The sequence below is a fragment of the Anopheles funestus genome, chromosome 3RL (genome assembly GCF_943734845.2).
Source record: "Anopheles funestus chromosome 3RL, idAnoFuneDA-416_04, whole genome shotgun sequence".
NCBI lineage: Eukaryota > Metazoa > Arthropoda > Insecta > Diptera > Culicidae > Anopheles > Anopheles funestus.
In genome coordinates, this window is record NC_064599.1 from 84,061,785 (window position 1) to 84,084,355 (window position 22,571).

The window sequence follows — 22,571 nt, forward strand, 5'->3', positions numbered from 1 at the left end:
AACCGCAATTGCCGAGTGTGAAGTTTACCCAACGACCGTTAGTGACCTTACTGACCAAAGCAGTGGTGCTCAAAAAAACACTTTCTTCTGACCACTATCGAAAACTTTATTAATTAAGGTACACCCGGAAAATGCCTCAAGGGACACAGATCGAATGTCGTCGATGCACACTGATGATCGGACACTACACAATGTTTGATGTCGTACCCATGTTGAAAGGTGTTATAAAACGTTATATCGCACTCTAGAGGAAGTGGTTTCCAGTTCATTCTCGTCTTTCTCAGACTTTTCCCCAAGCTTTTAAACATCAATGTAAAGGCATACGTCCTGTACAAGGTTACACTGCTCTTGTCACCCACTTTTAAAATTTCACATCACACTGGACAGCACAGGACTAACGTACAGTACCAAGGCCTTATGCCAAAGGCAAACTTTGCTGTAAAAGTTGTTGCGAAAGTCTTTGCCCGAAACACCCCTTCGTTAAGATTGTGCCCATGGAATCGTTTCCATCTAAACCTAGAGGGGGTAGTGGTTTTGCTCTGTCGAAACCTCTAAACGGTACAAAAACACCTTCGGGTGTGCTTTAACTCAATTCATCCTTGCGAAAGCCAACTGATGCTGTAATTGGGCTCCTTTAGGAGTAAATATTGCTTTAAGAAACTTGTCCTTAAGAGAAAGCTTCATGTGTAGTGAAGCATCATCGCAGATGTTTACACATCACATCTATGTTACGGGTTTGTTGTTTGTCCATGCAGTTACTAGAAATGTATAGAATCAACTTTATTTTATCGCGTACTTTAGAAAAATATCCAAATATCCATAACAATGAAGGCTATCTAGGGTTGAAAATAGATTTAACATTGGTCACGCTTATTCAAACTTAAACAGATACTTAGTGGCAGCAAAAAGCATTAACTGCTTTCGGTAAAGAAAAGATTTTGGACATGCTTAATTTGCATGATGAAATCCTTCTGCTTGAAATGATCAACGCGATTACCGTGTTAATTACAGGTTTGTGTTTCATTTTTGCCATGAAATTAAGTTAACATTGAAACTGTGTCATTAAAAAAAAGGTTTGTTGAACCAGCTGCTCGCGTTACCATTGCCATTAAAATTTATATATTCGACTTTAATGCAAATGAGTTTCCACCGTTCAAAAAGGTTAGACTACCGTATATTACCTACTCTTAGGTTAACGAAAGAACTTTATAAAGCATGAAATGAACGGGAGAAAAAAGCAGATATACATCTCCTGCGCTGAAATGCAGCAATGCAAACACGTCCTGGCCGATTTATATCGCATTTTAGATATCCGTAACGAATCACATAATTGTAAGCCGTAACCACACCGTACGCAGCTTCTACGGGATATTCAATCCACAGATCTATGAGGTACGCCATTTATGCGTGTGTGCGTGTATGGAATTGCCCGAAAGGATGCCATTTGGATATTTACGGATCGTTCTAGTGGTCCGGTGTTTTCATGTAAAGTCTAACGTCCACTGCGAACACAAATGCCTGCATTCGGTCCACCGTACAACACACTACATCGTTCGTTCTGATGTGCGCTTGATCCTGATTCATGGTACCTGTACAGGGTGACTCCCCATAGCGTTAGATATGGTGGATGGGCGCGATGGAGGTCATCCAACCGAGAGATCTTCCATTTTTGGGGTAGATTTTGTTTATGAATGAAAACAACACCCAGACAAACGGGTGCACGGCAGTAAGTCTGCCGTTTGCATATGCTGCCTTCAGCTTACAGGGCACTCAACGGCAAAGTCCGTTTGGGAAGTTCACAACCGATTTACAGTACGGGATACGTATTTAGAACGGGATACTGCCAAATAGACTCTTTCCCGACCTGAAGTAGGATTGGTTGCTATGCTTTGAAAAGATGCAATGGCTAGCCTCAGAAATGGTAAAGTGGTCCCACTATCGGCCGACTCTGTGGGGAACTGTGGATGAATTCCATTCCATATCCCTTTGTGACTATAGCTTTTTTATGGACCTTTTTTTAAGGCGTACGAAAAGTCAGGTTTTTGGCAAATGCTGTGTTATGCGGTTTTCCCATATCTAACGTTAGAACCATTAGCGAACGGACGTGCAATGTTGATGGCCGTCTGGGTTAGTGGCTTGAAGAACTTTCCTCGCAGCTATTTCATCTAACCCCGCCATCAGCGTAAGTGGATTAAATATGATTCAATTATAATCGTAAATTAGACTCGTTTAATTGCTTCAAGTGGTGGATAATGACACGATAAGCATACTTTCTCGCACCTTGTGCTCTGGGTTTTGGTGGCGTATCTTTATACTCAAATACTGGTACGAAATAAATACCATTAAAACTACACACACACACATCCGTGCAAAGCAAAGCCAGAATTGCTGGCTTGTCGCCGGATCCAGAAGCCCATTTAGCGTAACGTGTGTTAACTGATGGTTCCCTTTCCTCTTAGGGGTCCTTCAGGAATACCGTTTTGCCTGTATGGTGTTCCATGTTTGTGGACAGTTGCGTATGACAGAAACCACGTTCACCTTACCCTCCTTCTCCTTCAGCAGTAGAGCCTTGCTTTGGCGCAAATGGCAAACAATTAGAACAAATTTGCATTATCCAAATTACCACCAGAACCTTTCCATCGTTTAGGTGACGTTTTGAGGTTATGTTGGTTTCCTTATGCTTATACGTATCGTAACAATTAATTCGAGGAAGATAAGTACGGTGCTTGATGCATGTATTTAGAAGGCCGTTTGTCTAATGTGTTCCATATTCACAAAACTGTTACTGTTTTTTTCTTTTCATTTCCACATAATGTGTACAATAAATCCGCAAATCATAGCAAGAGTAGAAAATAGAAAAAAAATAGAATAGAAAAAAAGATTTATAGTAGTTTCGTAACGCCTATTAGCAACTTTTAAAACAGTAAAAGACTTAATTACAAATACCTAAAATAATACAACGACAAGCAGGGAACTACAACCCAAACACGATTATTATTTCATCATGATCACGACAAAACTAGTGAAACAAGATGTTGGAAAAGACGATTCATTTAACAATTAAAGGAGCTAATTTGACGTTGTTAAATATTGTTTCATGCGCCATTTTTCCATCATAACACCAAGTTCGTTTTTGAATGGATTTTTTTCAATCAATGAAAGAACGCCTAAGATTTACTGTTTTAGATCACATTGTTAGCCTTTTACAGTGTTTCTGTTGGATCCACACTGCACCGGAAATGGGTGCTTTCCGATCGAACTGATGTGAAATGGTTCGTTAAAGCTTTTAAAGCTTCGTTAAAGCACAGGCTATACTACCCTGAGTTCAAACGAACAAGTCAACGGCTTGTTGCCTTTATCCTTACCATTTTCACTCACAATATGTTTCTAGATTGTGCCCGTAACGCCTTCATTCCGTTCGTTCGGCCATCGTCACGCTAATGCCGAAAATCTGCATCATCTCGTATCGTGGTGTTGCACAGTGAAAGGACGGCTGCAAATCTCACCACCATCCTGTTCAACTCTTGGAGGTGCTGGGCGGAAAACAATGTGACGCATATCGATTTACTGGCATGCCTTTCCTTAGCCGGCAACGGTGGTGGTGATTGGTAAGGATTTCTTTTCGTCCTTCCGTCTTCAAACATACTCGTACGCTGCACACATGCTCGGATCTGTTCGTGACAGGAAGCGGATGACACCGCGTGTCGGCAGCCTGTGTTAGGTGACAACAGAAAAACCACCAAAGGCAATACGAACAGTTTCAGCGCCCAGGAAACAATGCACGGAAGAAAAAGAGACGGCGAAGTATTAGCTTTTGAGGTTAACAGAAGCGTATTTCCGATCGTTCAAACGTCTTGGTGAAAAACAGGGTACGCCGGATGGCTTCTTCAATAAGCTTCCTCTTGCTTCGAACCAGTACAGCACCACACTATCGGAAGGACCCATCATTGTGCAATAAATTTCGGTATCAATATTGAAAACATATTCATTTTATTCTCTCTGCCCGACTCTGGGGCAGAGCGCGGTGAAACATGTTCGGGAAGCGGACTTATCTCGTACGGGAAAGCGTAACGAAAGTGAGAAATTGCACTTTCCGCAAAAGATACAGGAAGGGAAGGATCTTTTCCTTGCTTCGCAACAGAACATTCTCCCACCGCGGTGGCTACCCAAAAGAATGAAAAAATGTCCCGTTCGAGAACAGCAGGATATAGAAGACAATCTATTTTCTTTCACCTACTGTCTTTACAGTGCTATAGCATCCATTCGGGGTATCCAAAATAAGGACTTTCGGGAGGCAAGAAGATTGCGCGTATGTGTGTCTATGCTGTCTTTGGCTTCCTGCGGATCATTTTCATGGTGAAAACGCTGTGGTGTGGAGAACTAAATTGCATCGTTTAGCGGCAGAAGGCTCTTGTCTGTATAGACAATCAAGCAGCTAATGGCGAGAAGCGTGATTCCTCGGGAAGGATGATTGGTTTGGAGGAGACGAAAAATACATTCGACATAATGCTCCTAATTGTTTATTGTGTAGATTGATTTTGTTTTTTTGTTTTACATTTCGTTAGTGGAATGCAATACGTTACGCTTAGTTGATTTTATTGGGTGACTACACAGTACAGCTAGGAGCGACAAATTTAGCAGGCGAAAAAAAAACATAAAAAGTGAAATATTGTTTCGTACTTTTGTGGAAAGGGTGCAAATAATTTCTTTGCCTACCGAAACGAAGAAATTTATATCTTAAAGCAATAACCCATTTGTTTAGTTTACTAGCATGATTCCATTGTAGCGAGTTATTACAGCAAATTAAATCAAAATGTATTCTAGAGTTGGTGCACGCAGATCTATGTGGTCCCTTAAAAAAATCAGCGTTAAATTCTGCATTAGAGCAATAGCAAGGCGAAATATCAATGTGAAGAATGTTACAGAACACCAGATGTATCATCGGATGATGCGAAGCCAGAATTCGCAGACGCAAGTTCCTTCACCGATTTACAACAACAGGCGCAACTCACCTAGATTCACGCTGCCTGCTACCGCTCAAGCCAAGCCCTCAAAGCCTAACGCTAGGAACGCACACCACGGTCTCACGCTTCACTACCAGAATATAACGCACTCGGTTTACGCACTACACACAATACCAGAACCTTACGCACTGAATACACTACCACAATGCCACGCACTCTGATTGCGCACTAAATACACTAGCAGAATGTAACGCACTCGGGCTACGCTCCAAATACACTACCACTTACGCACGATACGACACCGATACGAATTACGAAAGAATTACACTCACTAAGAACCGGTTCCCGGATTAAATGATATGATTATTTTGTTAGGAGATTTTAATCTTTCATCTATAACGTGGTTACCAACACAGATAACATTCGGGCACTGCCATCGTTCCTGCACTATGTGTCAAATTCATCAACCGCTATCGGGGCCAACTTTCTTCATGATATTGCTTCAAACGCACTTTGCCAATTACGCGGAATAAAAAAAAAAACACTTGTTTTATTTTTCTCCATCCTGCTGTAAGTTTTTACACATGGACATTATCAGTCCTTTAGAAACATCGGGAGGAAACGTGTAATATCTAACACTCGCTGATAAGTTTCCCCCATGGCCGGAAGTTATCCCACTATGCCATCACCTAACATGACGCCATCGCAAAATGGTTCGCGAGATTTGGTGTACCAACGAAAATCACTAAAGATCACGGCGATCTTTTCACAAAGCTTTCCTAAACGCTTGAGATTGATCATCTTAAAACCACTTCTTATCACCAACAGGCAAACGGCCACGTCGAACGCGTTTATCGATAATTGAAAGCAGCACTTATGCGTCACGATCGAACCAGGTGGTCTGATACACTATCGCTTGTTCTATTTGAGATGCGATCGACGTGTAAAGAAGATTTAGCAGCAACCGGTTGCCGCCGAACTAACACTACGATACTAATTATCAGGAGAGAGGAGATAGGACAGGACAGTAAACCGGTTTTTACATTCGATAGCCGAGCGTACATATGCATGAGTAAGCTAACCCTTATGCAAACATCACACCGCACGATAGAGAGAGAAGGATATATTCAACGCAATTTACGAGAGGATAGTATTAGAGCATCGTTGCTCACCAACGCACTGGATAGTACTTCGCATCCTCAGCAGGATACATTGCCAGACAGAAAACCGATACACGCAACGAGATAGAGCAGAAAAATTTCACAACGCCAAAAATTTTAAACAAAGGCGGATGTGAACGCTCGATCTTTACGAGCGTAGAGATCTTTCATGCACAAATCAACCACGTTTCGAAACGTTTCCGTAAAAGATATCCAAATCATAATAAGAAAAATATTAATTTGTTCGATTTCAAACTTATTTAAAAATAGCAAACAATACTATTATGTTATTTACTTTTTTAAAACTATTATTAACTCTCCATGCGTCACTAGGTTTGCATCAACAATTTTCACAACATTAAACGTTGGCACGCTACTTTAATCTGTACCGTCTGAGTACACCGTCTGCAACATTCATGGTAATATTCCATTATTAAAGTGTTAACGTTATGTTTATGTTTCCCGTAAACACAAAATATACAAGTGACTTTTGCTATATTTCAGCGTATGTCAAATGACCTGGAAAATTCACAGAGGACTGTTGTTTCTTCAAAACCACCCACATAAACATACTCCCTTGTTCACCTTCGCCAAAAAGAAAACCCTTTTCTAATGAGAATGTAATCGATTGCTTCTCATAATTAACATCTCATTAGGGGCAAAGTACGGTTGGCCCAAAATCATCATCAACCGGGGATCGATTACATACATTGTACATAAATATGCTAATATGTAGCCTTTTCAAACACAGCTGTTTGTCTATTGCTTAGGGGTAGAACATTTATTTCCAGCCCTGGGAAACAATTTACCTACATCAGGCTAAGCGTGCAATATGATAATTTTTTACAGTGCTTTTCGTAAAGGGTTTGCAACATAAGCTAGCTTACGTTGAGTGCAAACTGCCTGTAGATGATTAAGCTTTTTTTATAAGCAACATAAAATACTCTCACAGCAGAATATTTTCACACCAACTACATTCCATTCCGGGATGAAATCCATTTAATTTAAACAATCGTTCCCGATTGCGGTCAAATCGATCGAGCTTCCAAGCAAATGTTTGGCGCATACTTCCAGGCACGTTCCATTGGTTCGGTGTCAAAAAGGGAAATTAGCCCAGGGAAGCCATTATGGGACAATAAAAACACCCAAATCGAGTCATGTAGTTGTGCGCTATTTAATACCCTGCGTCGTAACACAGTTTGAGGTTTGAGGTTTGTTATTTTAGAAAATGGCCAGCGCGAAGCACGCCGTGTTAGATTATTATCGGAAGCCTCGTCCTCTTCATGATACTACCGATAAATATCGATCGCGAAGGAGATGTAGTGTCCAGCAGTGTGGTTTGTTTTTCGGTCTGGTTGCTTCCAATTGTGTGTATACGGGTGGTCCAACACTTGTTTGTGGTGTCGTGTGAATTCATGCAATTAATTTATTTGTTGGAAAATTGCTATCACACTGGTATGGCTTCGAAAACGGAAGCCTTATATCGGGGGGTTTCAAATCCTCTGGGCACATTTTAGTTATGTTCCGTTTTCTATCAAACAGCCACATAAACTTACTTTCAAAACAAGTGGTATTTGCATAGTTTGATATAATTTTCCCTCAGATTCCAATCGAAAAGTTGACGGACATGCTAATCTACCATCTTTCACGCAACAAAAGGCGCAATTCGATTTCCTCACCACAACAAAACTGCAAACTGCATCCAAATTCAAGTAATCCAAAGATGCTGCAACACCAACTTCCAAACAGGGCTTAACTTTCGGAACAAAAACGATCGCATCCCGTTGCGCGTATGTCTTGGGGCTGCGATATTTCCATCGCCAACAGGAAAATAATACCAAAGACAACAAACAAGCCAGAGACGGGCGAAGGGCTGAAGCAAAGCATGCAAAGTTAGAATAACAAAAGGCCAAAAGTCGAACTGCCAGTGTGCTTGGAGTGTCAAAAGTAAAACCAGAAGCAGAGCAGAAATCTCGAACCGCTGACTCGATTCGCCCCGAGGCCATGTTCTACGGGTTTTTGTGGTTGCACTTTTCCTAGAAGCTTTGGCCCACTCTTCCGCAAAATCTCATCCCAAGCTGGCCTCGAAGGCAGAGTGAAGGTCCCTTGGGGCACAAAATCGCTTTAAATATTCATACAAATATGCTAAACACGCTGCACTGTGGGAAGACGCTGCGTCCGGAATTCCCGAAAGCGATCCCAACTCCTACCGTCTTCTAACGGACTGCAGGCAGCTCCTCGCACACTGAGTGAAAGTGGATGGTAGCCTTTTCAATTTGCTCTATCCGTTTGGTTGTGCTTTTCCATTTTGAGCGCTAATTAAAATAGGAATTGTGCAGCAGCGTGCCATCGCACGAACGCAGCATCCTTTTTATTTTGACTGGGCAACGATACACTGGGCGACTGAAGAAGAAAAGAAGGTGCGATATAATTAAATATGCATGCGCTGCACAATAGCCAATGCATGCAAAAGGTTTTTTTTGCAGAAATTTTATTAAACGAAAGGATTTTTTTGTCTGAAGTAGAACCGTAGAAATATGTATAATTGCATTGAAAGCCTGATTATTGTCGGCTTATTAAAGATAATTATAAGATAATAGCACGACTGTTTGTTATGCTATTGTTTTGAATGTAGTTACATAAATATTATTTTGAATAGTTTCAAAAATTAAAATTTAAAAATTAAAATATTAAATAGATATAACATTTTAACAACTAAAATATTTTAGGTTATGTGTGTGAAAAGAAGCATCACAAACAACACACACAAAAATTGCATTATGGAGAAGTTATGTTCATTGTTTCAATATTGTCATTGTGAACTTCTTGGCAAACCTGGAATTATGACTACTTGGTAAACTATTAATAAACTTTTTAAACTCTAAGCGCAACTCGGCGCGCTGTTCGTGATTAAAAACAGATAATTATTTCTATTGCGTTTCCATCATGCACCATACCTAATGTGCAATCAACCAAAACGACAAGTTGAATTCTTTGTCATTTTTTCCAAGGAAAGGTATCAATTAAGTGCCTTTCAATCGTTTCATTTACTGGAACATACTCATCGAATGGAACAAGATTATTTTCTCATAAACATTCCAACACGAAGGCTGCAGCGTCTTCGATATTCCTTCCATCCGGCGTGCACTCTGTTCGTACATATCAGCGCTACAGTTTGATTAAGCGATATTTCGATCGAGCTTTTACGGAAGCTAGCAACTTACATTACCCACATCATCACACGGAACAGTTTCACTTTGTGAAATTGCTTTGTTAGAAATGAATAAAACATGTCCTTTACTCTCTTACTCTCTTTCCTGTAGATTCTTAATCTGTTTCTCCCACAAATGAAAACTGAATTCGATTTACAACAGCGGGAGCACCTACTTAGAGCTGCATGTTCACAATTGGCATCCGTAGTACGAGTTGGCCTCATTTGAATGTGCATGTGTTGTCGGCTAGGGAGCCAAAAGGAAGACATTACATACGATTGCAACCGTATTGTGCTACACCAAACGTTGCACCTCATGGAACGATGCCGGGTGTGAAAGTGACAGGACTGTCAATTCAATCTTTACCTTGCCCGGTCTGTTTCTCCTCACCTACAGTGTTTGCTCAGAAGCAAAGTGTAAGGAGGTTTTTCCTGTGGCTTACAAGCACCAGCCAAGCCATGGTTCGATGACATCGAACGAGCGCCCGTTTCGGTCGAGCATGCTTTAGCGCGTTGCTGGACGAGATAATAAACACAGTCAGTCGTCGTGCCTGAACAGATAACCCATTTATTTTGTACCGATTTTACTTCGACGTGAATGCACATTCTGCATGGTCGGTTTGTTCCGTTTCACAACCTACACGTATACGTAGAGATAAAACTGCATTCAGGCAAAAGACATTCTCCCAGTCAGGCAATATATCGATCCGCTCTGGAGAATTTTCCTCTCGTTTGGTAAAAAAGAAGCTAAATAAAAACTACTACCAACAGGCGAGTGAGAGACAACGAACAGAACACGGAACGCTTGATTGGTTGTTATAAATTTAAAATTATTGATTTTCCTTTCATCTTGCTTGTGGTGGACAGCTCGAGACAGGACAGCATGGTGGTTAGCTGTGGATCTGCTTTCATACAAACACTCATGAACAAATGTGTGGCATATAAAACCATGTGAGTAAAAATAGCTTCAGCTATCTTTAAGGATATCATATTGCAGTTTGCATTTTTACTGATGTTGATACGTGACGCAATTTATAATGGATGAAATAAAAAGGACGCTTTAACATGCAGTAGGTCATAATAGAAAACAAGAAGGGAGACAAATAAAACGTACTTGTTTAAGAAACATATTTTTACGGCTTCCTTTATATACAGCGCAAAAACATCTCTGTTTATATAATCCAATATTGAAATGTTGTCTAGAGTACAAATGGATCTTGCTTAGGTTTTGCGAAACATTTATAACTGCTGCTAATTATCACACATTCACTGTTAAGTGCCAACACTAAAAATAACAAAACTATCGACACAAAAATAACGTACATTTTTCTTTCTACAACCTATGTTCCTTCCGCAAAACTACCGGGCGCCTCCATCACCATCGACCATTCATTTGGCGTCACGTTTCTCGACATAACACCTAACCAGCAAAAAACTGCCAAGCGTTGATTTGGCGTAATAAATTTCTACTCTACTAGAACGCACTGCATTAGAAACCTGCCAGCACCAGGACCGGGAAAAACAGGCTAATGCAAGCGAACAGACGAGCTCGCGCGACACAATTTGTTCTTTGTTTGTCTCATTTGTGTGTTCATGGCGGCAGTCTACCACAAGTGAGTGGTATTGTTATTATTATTCTTTTCATCCGTACCAGATCTAACAGAAGTACTTGAGCAACGGCGAACCAACACAGGAAACGTGCAACATTCCGTGGAACTTGTAGTACGTCTTGTTGATGCTGAAGTTAGACGGCATAGCACGATACGAAAGTGTGAGTGTTTCACTATTGTTTATCGTTTTCACCAGTAGTACCAGGTGCCTGTTCTTTGTACCGTCCTGACTTATTGCGTGGTATGATTTATGCTGTGCTACCCTAGCAAACATAAGTGAAGTGGATTCAAATGGAGATAATTGGTGTAGCGGTCGGGAACTTTAGTGTGAAAGGAAGAAGGACAAAACCTGTACGTAAAAACAGTAACAATTAGGTCGTATAAACGCGTTTATACACATTTAATATATCCGTAAAAAAAGTAACAAATCATTTACATTTACTTCCTTTCTGCGGGAAATCGATAATCTTATTCTCAATTCGATAATCAATTTTCTTTAAAATTATTCATAACATGTATTTTAAAAAAATAGTTTCATGTTTTAGCTTAACGATCATTATGACCTTTTTGTCTAAAAATAGAATTTAATTAACATTTAATCCATTATATTTTTCACGGTATTATCATTCGATTCATTCATTCGATTCATTCATGCGGAGAACGTCCCACTGACATCGTTGTTATTTAACTGAGAAACCATTAGAAAATAAAATATCAACACTCCTGCCGAACATTCGAAAAACACCGTTTCACCTTCCAAGAGTGTGTACTTAATCGTTAACTAAACGATTCTCAACTGGAGTAGATCTTGAAGTAAATTGTTCAAAAACACATTGCTCTTTTTTTGCATGGCGTGCGCCCGCTGCAGATAAACACATTTCCAGCAGAAAGAATTCCGCTGGGATTCCAATTGATCTTACGTGCGCGGGTATAAGGAAGCCATCCCCGCAAAACAGCACCGAATAGCAAAACTATTTGCGCTCGGCTGTGAGATTTTTACAAACGTGATTATCTCAAGAGCGGTAGCAAATTTGCCATCCTAAGTACTGGGGGTGTGATAAGTGTCAAGAGCAAGAGCTCCTCCTGTTTTTGGAACATTCCAAGCAATCCAAGGAATCGTTTGTCGCTTAACCTTGACATCCAATCGGAATATTTTTCTACGTTACGTTAAATGATAGAAAAATCGTTGTGTAGGCACGACACTCTCATTCAAATTGCGCCTGAAGGTTATTGCCCACTCGAAACGAACGTCCTCCGATCGGGACATAGAGAGGTGTAAGGCGTGTGGATAAATCGAGGCACTGAGGTAAGAGCACTTGGGAAGAATTAAATATTAACTACACTTCATTTTTGAACACTCTTAAGAAGGGTCCTACCGGCCTGGTACTGTACGAAAACGGAATTTTCAACTAGGATTCTCTGCCTCGTCCCAGATAAGTCTGAGTCATCCCATTTCCGCTGCTTACACAAGTAGTAAGATATTCAAAGGGATAATAATAAGTTCCTGGTTTCTAGCCATTGTTAACCAATCTTCCTCTTTCCCCAAGTGTCAAAGATATGCGGATTCAAGAAGGTCCAAACGATGAAGTTTCTGCAGAGTGGACGCTTTTTATGGCTCGACTTATCGGCGTGAATGGTTTGGAGGAGGTAACAGACATGTAGACCATTGTAAAAAAAACTATATCCCCGGCAGATCTTTCTTGGTAACGTATTTTATCGATTTGAGAGGAGGCTGATGACTCACCTCGCCTTGATGTTCCTGTTGGTTGAACTTCATTGCAAGTACAGACGACAAAAGATGGACAAATAAAACAAAAAACTCTGCTTATTTCCAGCTACATCTCGACGACGAAGTCAATGGACGAAACGTTTCATTTCCTGGCGATTGAAACAACTGTCAACTAAGGTCGGTGACAGTTTTTATATTTTTCTGTGCGTGAATTGTAAAAGGACTTGAAGATTTGTTTTACACCCCCGATTTTTCTTACTGTCTTACTGATTAGACCTTCAATACGATTTCTAAATGAAGTTTTGTGAATGAAGTTGAAAATTTGTTACTGTGACACAATGTGAACCGTTCCGCTAGGCGTTGTGAAAGAAGGCATAAAGAATATTAAACGTGCTTTTTTATGTTTTTCGTATTACTGTATTTTGATGAATTTGTGTAAAGACTGTCTCTAAATTATTAATATAAACAAGATTTATACAAAGTTGTGATGAATTTCGATTCGTTTGATCGTTATTTAGCAAGGGAAGTAAAGTAAAATAAAAAAAAAGTTATCGAAAGAAACTAAACGGCATCCATAACCAACAGTTCATTCTCCTTTCAAATGTCACAATTGCCGACTTTAAAATGCTTATTCTTTCAAACTTTACAGACGTGAAATACGTTGTTCGTGTAAGTACAATCTTCCAACCGATTTGCGCTCAACGGTATAACGGTGCTGTGTTACGGAAGAAGTTAAATTTTCCACCTTTTCTTTCTAACGCTAGCGCACCATCTCTACCCGACATATCGGAAGGAAACACAGTGTGAACCTACCAAATTACCAACCTATCAGTCCCGTAAAGAATTGTACCACAATGATGCAATAGGGACAAAAGGTATCAACCGGAGTAAAAAGCAAACGAAACAATAGACACAGACTAATAAAAAAGAGCAATTTTGGGACGAAAACGAAGTTGACACAACGTAAGAAAAGATGAAATTTGTTCAAAAAGTTTAGCGGAAAAACTTTTGACACACCGCTAAAGAAAGAGGGAGGAATTTGTCTGCATAAAAAGATGGTTTGGTTGGGAAAGGATGGAACGTTAACAACTTTACTTCCGGCATGCGTTTCCTGCTGAAGAAATCTGCAGTAGGCGTATGGTGTAGAAGAGTTGAGCATTCTATTGAATGAAGCGCAATAGACTCCCGGCAAAAGGGGTGGCTTTTTAAATGAACATTAACGGCAAAATTGGCTGCAAGTGTTTCAAATTTTAGATCCTTCTTTCGGCTACCAGCATCGCTCTACACGCCCGAACTCCACTTTTAGAGTTCATTTCCGGACACGTCCCAAAGATAATTGTACCATTCTTCTGGAGGCTGGCTTTTTCTAACCATGCAGCTCATAAGTGGTCCATTGCTAAGGGTTGATTCAACTATTACGTAACGCAAAAATTGTTTCTCGTCTCAGCGGTTTCAGTACACTCTTCAGTCCAAATTCTCTATTAGTCAAACTGAACATTACACGGAAAACTGAAAAAAGCACATGTATTCTTCATTTCTCAATATAAATGACAAATTGAAGCTTCATTATGTTCTTGATGACGTATCTTCCTGGTGTCCTCCAGGTGTAACGATGAGGTTACCCTACATTTGATCTTCATCATGCTGCTCTTTACTGGTACATCTACTATCGAGAAACCAGAACTAGGCTTCTGTTTGTCACATTTTACCTTTCTCTAAAGGAAATTTTTAAATATTTTAAATGCTAAAAATGCTATACATTTTATTATTAGTTTAGTATTGCTTATTGTTTGTTGTCTGGGTGTTTCCGTAATAATTCTTAATAATTAACTGATAAACTGTGTGCAATATGAAAGCTAGAAATTTTTCATTTATGCGTTACAAATCAAGAATTTTGTATGTATCCTATTTAATGTAGCGTAGCACAGAGTTGAACCTCTCCCACCCCAACCCCCTTAATGACAAATCGTAACGCTGGCAGTAACTCCGCGTTCTTCCCCTTATCAGCGTTACGTAAAAGTTGAATGACCCCTAAGATTTACGATGAGAGGATAGGGAAGGAAGAAACGATGCTTCACAAGTACGGTAATTTATCGGCCAGTATCAACGGGACTTAGCGCGGATTAAGCGAAGGGAAATTTAGGCTTGTGCGTACACGTTGGGAAGAGTACGGGGCTATACCACATTGGTATGCACAACAAGTCGGTAACACCTTTTGAGGGAAAGGATTTAACTGACCCATCCTTCGACCCGTTTTCGTTAGATTCATAAGCCTGCTCAATTACATCAACCACACCAGAGTACGTACCACCGAACAATGGAAAGAGAAGTACCCTTTCCTTTTGAATTCTATCGGTGAGGAAGGGTGCGTCAGGTATTATGTTTCATAAATAATGGCTTAACATCATACACCCGCTCTGTTCAAGTTTTCATTCCTCGTGCCCCACCATTGATGCTATAAATGAATTTATGGTACCGTTTCATTTCGCTTAACTTTTAAACTGATCCTTTGGCATGCACGCATGCTCGTTTACACATCTCGTGCTTCAGATGTTATGGTTTCAGTCCTGTTTTCTTTTCCTATTCCCGAAGATATGACGAAATAGTTACAAATGCTGTACCCAATAAGGTTTTTTAAACTATGAACTGATTTTTAACCGTTTAAAACGAAGAGCAATTTATGTGTTTGTAAATAAAAGAGAATACATGTTATAAAAAGATAATCGATCTGTTGGGATTCACTGGATCATCCATCTTATTTGGCACATTGAAGCTATTAAAATCAAGCGTGTATGAAATGTAAAATATGCATGTCATGAATTGTTGCTAACTACTATTTACATTTCCAATCATACCTGATATTTCAATCCATCATTCAATCTAACATGGAAATTACACGTACGACTAAAAGGTCTTCTCATTAACCCGGAACCACAATGGTGCTGGTACGAAAACGGTAAGGCAATGTTTTCTAATAATCGCAATCACCATAAAATCCGCTACCCAACAAATATCCATTGTTGGCGCAAAACAAATCGACAGCACGTTCAAATGCCCGAATGGCAATACGACCCACACGAACGATAATGATGATTATGATGTGGCAAAATAAGCGTATAAATAATAGGCACGCTGCACGGTCTGATGAAGATGAGGCTAAAGAGAAGGTAGAGAGGCAGGAGGTTATGGAGCGTTGAGCCCGAGGATGAAGAAAAGCAAATCGACACCACTGGCAATATTTAAATGGCTGTATGAAAATACCATCGAACAATGGTAGTACCAACGGGTTTTGCACACTTTTGGAGGTGGAAGTCATACACCATATACTGAACCCCTGACGTCTTCCTATCCCAACAATTCATTCCAGATGATGCAGATCAGATCAGGTAAGGTAGTGCGGTGCATACTGCAAACAATAGAAACAAAAACATATACCACGCACTAAGCGGGTTGGCGCCCGGGCGTCAAGTCACGAGCAGCATTAATTAAGTCCCAAGCGATTTGATTTTAACTGGAGCAGTTCTCTTACGTGTCTTTTCGGGGGTTTCTCTCACCCGTATGGCTTTGATGGCCGTTATACGATTGGATCCAGTAAGCGCAGGGGAAGTGCCACATGCTGTAGCTACGATTTGCTTGCGTCAGCCATTAACAACGACGAGAATAGTGTACTTGTGCCAATAGCAACAGCTATTCACTAAAACAGCAACAGAGAAACAGGAACTTCCAGGACATTAAACCATACTAAAAACAATGCATGGTGTTGGGTTTTAACTGAAGCGATTTCGACACCACCTCCAGTGCTCAGCTACGTTTAAGATAAGGAACATAAATTTTCAGATGATTTAGATGATGCCTGTTCCAAAGTTTGAACACAGTAAATATTTTGCACCACATCCAAAACATGATCGGTGCATCTGAAACGAGCAGTGCTTTTGGATGGGGAGAAATGTTGTAAACCCCCCCTTTTCTCCTGCCCATTTGCCACGCGATACAGTGAACAGATAATCATTTCAATTACATAAATCGTCAGTACACACATCACATGCTGATATGCGCTCGCGTATCGGTTGTATCGCTTGTAGGTGACATGTGTGACGCACTCTGCCCACCATCATCACTGGTATGCTCAATGTAACATCCAAGGGGGGTCCAACAGTGTTCGCTACCATTTTTTTGTTGAAACCGGAAGCAGCACATCTCCTGAAAATATCTGTAGGCATTGACATGCTCCCATGTAGGTAATTGTAAATGACGCGTTGCTGACTGTAACGTGGAGCAAGTTCGAAGGGATGCATGGCAGGACTGTTGTAAATGACAGTGACAGAGTGAGTGCAGAGCTTGAATTATGAAGGCATACATCCGTGGAGCGAAAGATTTTGGATGTTAATCTTTCTGTTGAATCCATTTTTCTTCCCCCGTATCGCACACAGGGCGCGCTCTGGTTGCATTTTATCTTTTTTTGGGAGCTTTTAGTTTCGATGTGTAGGAATATTAATCGTTTGATAGGTTTTGATTAATTGAGCAACTCTCAATGCTTCATATCGTTATACATAATTTATGACAATATGATGGACCATTGCTATTTTTTTGTCTCATCTTTGACGATAGCAAACAGTCTTAAAAGCTACCAGAAACTCATCAAAAGTACAATTTTAAATTCCGCTTAGCCTTTTCGGCGTTGCAACGGATCTCGATAACTTCCGTTGCTGAAGTTATTTACGGGAGAGCTACTGTACTAACAGTGGATAAGAGCAATTTGCAATCTTCCTCGTTCCATAATTATCTCTGACTATGCAAAGAAGAAGGATAAATTTTCATTCCGTCCCAAAAAAAACAACAATCTTAACTTTTTTCACTCCGAACCGACTGGTGTCCAATGTCCTGGTCTGGGTTCGTTCACGAGAGATGCGCGCATCATATCATTAATATTAATCGCCTGCTGCATTCGGAGCACCATTTGGCTACATCGCTTAACCTCCCGGCTAAAGGAAATGAGAGATAGCAGGGAAGTCTACAGGCTATGATACTAAGCAGGCCATGGCGTGCTTTCAAAGGAGAAATGTTGCACAATGTTGTTTCTATTGGGTGGAGGACTGCTGCTGTTACTTTTATTGAATTTGCTGTCGCTTATGAAGAAATGTTTCATCGCTGCAGTTGCAACGGACGAGTAATGAACATCCTAACAGCTTTACTTAGATACTCGACTGAACATGTGCTTTGTGTTCGCTTTTATTTGGACAAAATATGAACCTTCGCAAGGGGGAAAAAGTCTTAGGAAATGTTGAGAAAATCTAGAAAACAGTATTTAATATTCGATTATGAACCGGGCATAATTTGATTAAAACACACACGAACACAGTCCCTTTACTAAATAGACGATACACCACGATATGGATTTGTCTTCCACTAAGATACCGGGTGAAACAATGAAATACGCCGAGAAACCGTTTCGCAAAAAACATGCTAAACGTATAATACTATTATTGAATATACCACCATTACAGCCACCATCTTTGAATCATTTTGACACAGCAAAGAGCTTGGGCAAGGAACAGTCGACAAGGAATTAAGTGCTACATTGCCGAGGTGCAAAAAGGAACACAATCTTTCAGACTCTCCAGTGGCGAAAATGTTAATCAAAAAAACATCGTACATTACCAGCGATGCGGAAAGACAATTTCGCTGCTCTAGTGGGGGGGAATTCTTTTGAGTTTGGCCAGTAAAAGACAAAAACGAAGCATGAACATCATTTAGCTGCAGTTGAAGGAACAGTCGGTACATTCTTAGAGTCGCACACCGTCAATGTGAAGGAACTCTAGTGATGTGTCTTTCAAAATTTTATCATTTTTTCATTCACTCCAACAATGGAGCATGAATTAATATTCAAACTCATTAAAAGTTTTTAATTTAATAAAAACGTCATGTTTGATATCAAGACTTCCCGCTCACGTTGTGGTTTGTTCAACTATCTTCGAGAGACAGTTTCGGCATTTCTTCTCCAACCGATATTGTTGTTCAACAGCTGTGAAATCATCAAGCGCGAGTGAGATGAAATTAAAGATGAAGCCCGATTCGTTTCGAAACAAAATAGTGATTATGCTATGGAATGCTTACTGATCCGCCAGGCTGATTGTATTCTAATCAACCTTATCGACGTCTTTACTTCGGCGGTTTTTCTATATTCTTCTCCGAAGCAAACCAAATGAGGTCAATAGTATTATTTGTGTGTGTGTATGCGAAAGAGAATAAATAAACATTACCATTTTTTATCAATTTTCAGGCCAAAATTGTGAGTTTGGATAAAAAAGGAAGGTAATGAAACATTAAAGTGGGAAGAGATGGAAGTATCCACATTCACCAAAGGGGACTGATGATGAATGGTGAACTGTTTGTAATTTTATCGTTACCCATTTTTTTCTCACCGTTTTCCCTAACCCATGCACACATTTTCAACCAGAACCCACCTTCCGATGTAGGGCGGAAAGAATTTAAATTGTTTTCCTGTCCCGGCAGCGATAGCGAGCCGTCGTTTCAGCAACGGAAGTGGAAAATTAATGATTTCCAATTCGCGATTCGCAATTTCTCTTCCGTTTTGAGTTTTGTTTCCTTCTTGTTTGGCTTCACAGCTTTTATTTCCATTTATCGCTCGAACAGTAACAAGAAGCATCGATAAGAAAAGGACACGCTACATAGGAAAGAAACCACCAAGCACACTGTGTTTGTGTGTATCAGACCGTCGAATTAATTTATTGATTTTGATAAGCTTTTATTTTGCACCCAAATATCGGAATTCCTACACTACGGTCGTTATGCCGTACGAAGCGGACATTATCCAATTCGTTTGAACGGGAAATTAACCATTTTTCCCATTTCTGTTCTTGTTTTTTTATGTTACGTATGATAATTTGTATGTGGTATTGATGAAGTTTGTTATTTAAGAATTTGAATCGAATATGTGGAAGCTTTATTTTGCATTTAATGTTGGGCTGAAAAATCGATTCGATAAATTGCCTAAGCAATTTTTTGTGACTTTACTGTATGAAAAGACATAAGTAAATTGGGAAATATTAATAACATCGTACTAATCAGAGTATTAAGTAAACTCGAAAAATCAACTTAAATTTCTTGAATGATTCCCAATGCTTCGTTAACGCAAGTGTGAACTGAAAAAAAAACAAAGCTTAATAATAAAGTGTTCCCTTGGTACTGTTAACCTGAAACCATCAGAAGCAAGACACCAGCTGGGCAGCTTTATGACATTGCAACCACACCATTCATCCAATCTCCTTATCCCACATCCATCTTGCCTGTCGCACACTATTTTACCAACACGAAATACTTCACCGTTAAACGAACCATATTAGATAGCTTTTATGTTTTTTTTTTCGTTTTCAAAAATTCCTATTTTGAAAACCCACCCAAGAGATGCCATTAGGCGCATCACACGGATGCCATCGAGCGTAAGTTTGCAAACTCCATTATACTCGACATGTAAAACGGCCACACTGGTGCTCTAACAAGAGCGACAGATACTTTTTTTTTCATCGCCAAAGTACGCCAAGTGCATCACACCGAACGATGAGTGCAATTTAATTTTCCTCTTCAGTTTCGTTGCACTCTTTGTGTTGCTGCTCCCTTGCCGGGATGAGTTTCGTGTAGTAAAGATGGTGGAAAAAATTTCCTCCAGAGGGGCATAAAAGCTCACACTACACTGACCAAACCCGGACCCACTTTTCTACAATGACGGCAAACGATGACGGCTGAAGCGGTTAGTTGACTGTTTTATGGAGTGGAATAATTAAAGCTTTTTATTAATTTCAAGGTTGATGCTCGTGGTACTGAGCGGATCATTTGAACCTTTTCCTGACCATAGATCCGAAGGCTCGATAACTAGGTGTCATTTTCAAATTAGGACACATCAACGGCTCCAAAAGCTTCAGTAGTGAGCTTTAGTTGCACTTGAATGTCATTTCATCCTAGCTGAGCACAGGCTCAGATCTTTCCCTACTCTGGTTCCGTTTTATTTTTAAAACATTTGATGAAACTCTACACAGCCACCAACGACTATCGTATCATGAAAATTGTCAATTCAGCAGTGAAACTTCTCTACTTGAATCTCTCAAAAAGGCGAGAAAAAAACCATCGAACAAGCTTCATTAACACGATTTTCCTGTCCGACGAGCACGTAAAACAAATGCGCCGACCGGTTGCCGTCACTGGTGAGTCCTTGACTTTGAAGGTTTTTATGATTTCCCCACGATGCTTTGATGCATTTGCCTTGCTACGTTATCTACTTCAATCTCTTTCCCATACCGGGAAACACAAACTGAACGAGCGGCTTTTGAAATTAGTTGAAGCGCAAATTAAACGTAAAGAACAAGGACACGTCCACGACAGCTGTACATTGGTTGCCGGTGCTTTGAAACGGGCGTAATATCCCTAATGAAATGTAAACAGGCGTAAATGAGTAGTCGAGGCGTGCTCGATGCGTTATGATTCAGACGAATATCGATGTGCGGGATGAACGAAGAGTATTTCCAACAGATGGAATGGTGTTATCTGGTGCGGGGCGTTGTATTACTGGCAAAGTAGTAGTTGAAACAAGAAACACTCGCTTCTATGGTACAGGTTTTTATTGAAAAGTTAAAGGGTTTCAGAAAACAGTTATTATTATGTTTCTGTAATACAATTTTTTCCCATAAAAGCAATTTTATATTGTACAATTTCTAGTAGTTTGGTAGAAGGAAATTCCTACTGATGAATGTAAAACGCTAATCGAGGATTAAGTCGACAATACGGCATAGACCGTAATATTCAATAAATAAATAAAACCAATTTCTGAGACACGATTTTTGCATATTTATATTAGTATTAGGTACTAAATTAAATTACTGAGGTTTAATAAAAAGAATTGGACAATAAACAACCACAACTATTTTTGTTAAAAAATGGAAATATCATTGGGAAAAACACACGTAACACAATAAAGACAAACTCTAGTAGCGGACCATTGCAAGCCTGCAATAAACTCTTACTAAAAAATTGTAATATTTCGATAAGCATTTATTTCAACAAACAAGGAAGACTGTATTATAACAAACAAGAGTCCACCTCTTATTTTTTGCACATTACGCTGTTTTCAAGCTTACTAATTAAAAGTAATTGCCTTACCCATTCGGACGCATACAGTATGTATCGTTTGCTGCCCCTTCTCGTTAGCTAATGCAAATTAGGCATTATTTTTACGTCAGTATTCTACCCACATCGTTTTCATCCCTCAGGATAGCGCATGCAGAGGAAGGCAAATAGGCGCATATAAATTGTCAAAATGTGTCTGTTTCCCTGTATTCCACGTACAATCCAATTAACGCAGGACAAAATGCCACGGTTCAATATGTTTGAGAGACTACGTTCGTTTGCTTCTTTTTGCTTTTGGTTGCGCCGTTCCAGCACTCTTGGTGATATTGTTGTTTCACATGGACAAGTGGAGCATGTTGTGAAACAACCGTGTAAGCAACAAACGGGAGCAATGGAGGAAGTTTTAATTTAGAAATTCCAAAACATGATTATCATGATAATGTCCACGGAATGGAAAGATTGGTTGGGTCGTGCGTGTGCCTTTAGCCCGCGTTCGAGCTACTCAATTTGTGTGATTTTCCCAATCTACCATATGTTTCTCAGACTCCCTTCAGTCCTTTTTATCGTAACCAATACCATGCGCGCTCTTTCATTCGATGGACGATGACAAACATTAATGTTTAATATGAAACCATTTTTGTAACCCAGTCAGCGAAAGGCATTGGCAAACCTTCCTTTGCTGTACGATGAAGTTTGGTGAAAATTTTTAATTCCTCTTGTATCCAACTTCCTTATCTAGGGTAATTGTTGTGGTTTATA

At 39.9% G+C, this 22,571-nt stretch overlaps 1 protein-coding gene across 21 annotated transcripts in view; it reads right to left on the bottom strand.

Annotated features, from left to right (window-relative positions):
* Positions 1-22,571, bottom strand: part of LOC125767427 (uncharacterized) — a 429,126-nt gene that overhangs the window by 243,928 nt on the left and 162,627 nt on the right. For 8 of the 21 annotated variants that reach the window (XM_049434001.1, XM_049433997.1, XM_049434000.1 and 5 more), the window contains exon 1: positions 5,013-6,231. The exons of the other annotated variants lie outside the window; for them this stretch is intronic. The gene's annotated coding sequence lies outside the window, so the exon portion shown is untranslated. Of the gene's footprint in view, positions 1-5,012; positions 6,232-22,571 lie in introns of those variants that run through there. 21 annotated transcript variants of the gene reach the window in all.